This window comes from Delphinus delphis, chromosome 10, assembly GCF_949987515.2.
Source record: "Delphinus delphis chromosome 10, mDelDel1.2, whole genome shotgun sequence".
NCBI classification, from domain to species: domain Eukaryota; kingdom Metazoa; phylum Chordata; class Mammalia; order Artiodactyla; family Delphinidae; genus Delphinus; species Delphinus delphis.
Window position 1 is genome coordinate 97,913,101 of NC_082692.2, and position 2,878 is coordinate 97,915,978.

Genomic DNA, 2,878 nt, shown 5'->3' on the forward strand with positions numbered 1-2,878 from the left:
CCCTCCCCACACACACTCATTGAGGGAGCTGGGATTATTAGCCCAATTTACAGATGAAGAAACTAAGGTCCATGCTTGTATATTTGCTTTGTGAACAGCTCCTTTTGGGAGTCCACTGGGGCATCTCAAACTCAAGTTTCCCAGTTGAATTCATCTCCTCTAACCCCACACCCACCAGTCTGTTCCTCCTGTCTCAATAAATGACACCACCATCCAACCACTTCCTCCATTCAGCAAATATTGGTTGAGGACCCACAATGACTCTGCCCTCACAGAGCTTACATTCTAGTGGGAGGACAAGACAATGAATTTTTTTTTTTTTTTTTCGGTATGCGGACCTCTCACTGTTGTGGCCTCTCCCGCCGCGGAGCACAGGCTCCGGACGCGCAGGCTCAACGGCCATGGCTCACGGGCCCAGCCGCTCCTCGGCATGTGGGATCCTCCCGGACCGGGGCACGAACCCGCATCCCCCGCATCGGCAGGTGGACCCTCAACCACTGCGCCACCAGGGAAGCCCTTTTTTTTTTTTTTGACAATGAATATTTTTTAATTGAAGTATGGTTGATTTACAATGTTTCAAGTGTATAGCAAAGAGATTCAATTTTATATATATTTATAAAACTGAATCATATATATATGATTCATATATACATTTTTTTCAGATTCTTTTCCATTATAGGTTATTACAAGATGACTGAATATTTTAAAGAGTAAAAATATACAGTATAGAAGATGATAAATAATGGGGCCAGAAAGAAAGTGGGGAAGAGGTATAGGGAGGGCCAGGGAGTACGGAGTTGTGTTGGAATTTTAAATAGGATGGTCAGGGAAGGGGGGGAGGGAGAAGGGCGGGGAGCCTGTGGCTGTCTGGGGAAGAGCATTCCAGGCAGAGGAAAACAGCATGTGCAACAGCCCTGGGGTGAGGGCTTATCTGCACTGTTCCCAGAGCAGCTAGGAGGCCAGGATGGCTGAAGCAAGGGGAACAAGGGGAGCGTGTAGAAAGGAGGTGAGAGAGGTGGTGGGCAGATCACCAGCTGGGAGGCTGGTGTAGATGTGAGCTAAGGAGCTACAGGAGGGTTTTCAGCAGAAGAGGAACGTAGTCTGATTTCTGCTGTAATAGGCTGCTGTGGGGGTCTTGGGTGGAGGCAGGGAGACCAGTGAGGAGGCTGTTGTCATCCAGGCAAGCGATCTTGGGGGTTGGACTGGAGAGAGAGGGCAGATGTTGTCAGATTGTGGCCATATTTTGAAGGTAGGATTTCCTGGGGGTTTGGAAGTGGGTGTGAGGGGAATCAAGGATGCCCGGCGTGTGGGCCAGCTCGTCAACTGAGAATCCTCCTCACTCTCCACATTCCACCAATCAGCCAGTCTCCCCATCCTCTTCCTTGGTACCTCTCAAATTCACACACTCCTCCATTCCAGCCACTGCTGGACTCTGCGCCCTCGCCTGGGCTGCTGCCGTGGCTTCCTGCCTGGCCTGCACCGCCCCTCCCCGGTGCATTCTCTGCTTGTGATCAGGCCCTTCACACCTGTCAGTGCCCCTGACTGACTGGAGCACTTCCCACCTCACTCAGCACCAGCTGTCAGGGAGCTTTCCTTCTGCCTGAGAGTTACTACCCCAAAGGGAAATCAGGGGGTACCAGCACCAACAGAGGGGGGGAATGATGCTCGGTCACCAAAAGCCCCAAAAGTGCATACCCCAGCCACACATAACCACCAGGCCAGTTCCATGACCAAGCGTCATTCAGAGGGGTAGAGAATGGCAGCCCCAGAGCTGGCAGAGAAGGCTTCCTGGAGGCGGTGGTGGGGATTGGGCCCTTGAAGAAGTCCAGAGCTTAGTGATTTCAACTGGGGGCTCTGGCATCTCACAGATGTGGTTTGAATTCTGGCTCCACCACTTACACCATCTGGGTGACCTCAAGCAAGTCTCTTTGCCTCTCTGAGCCTCAATTTGCCTCATCTGCAAATTGGAACCAATAATCCCCAGGCTTTGTGATTTTTGCAAGACCTGAGAGTTCCATTAGGGTGTTCGCTTAACTTAGGATAAGGTCTCCTAGGGTCTGATGGTCCCCCATAAAAGGAACAGGCTCAAGCTCTGAAGTCAGACAGACTGGATTCCCATCCCAGCTCAGCCACTTACTAGCCCAGTGACCCACAGTGAAGCCACCACCTCTCTGAGCCTCCAACCCCTCTCCTGCAAAAGGGAGCCCACCACTCACCAAAAAGGCAGCTGTCTGTGCACCCAGCACATAGTAGGTGCCCCGCCACAGTGCTAGAGAGTTTGGACTTCACCCTGGAGGCAGCTGGACGCGCTGCCTAAATGCTCCCCCCGCCTTCGTGGGCGGGGCAGCTGCAGCCCCCACTGGAGTGTTTTTATCCCCAAGCCGCAGTGGGCTCCGCAGAGCTCGGCAGAGTCCCTGCGCACGGACAAAGAGCTGTTGTTCCCGCAGATCTAAAATTGCCTCCCTCTGATTGCCGCTATACAAACCCAGGCGGCTGCTCGCTTCCCCCATCCAGTTGGGTCTATTTCAAGAACACGCTGATTAGCGCTGATTGCGCCTTGATTATGGCGAGCGCATAGCCCAGCCTCCTCCCCAGGCTCCGCGGGGAGTCCATGCTCCTGCTCCGACCGTGGCCCCGCGGCACCCAGGGGCCCTGGACCCGCGAGGAGTGCAGCATAGCCAGGCTGGGGTCCTCGCTCTGCCTCCACCGCCTGTGGGACTTGGGGAGGTCACCTCCCCCCTCTCCAGCCTCTCTTCCTTCCACGGCAAAATTCTGTGCTCAAGCAGGCAAGGAAAAGAATAGCGCCTATAGGGAAGTGTGGCTTCAACGGTGGGCTTTCAGACATTGTGGTTGTGATTGTCATGAGGAGAAGGAACAT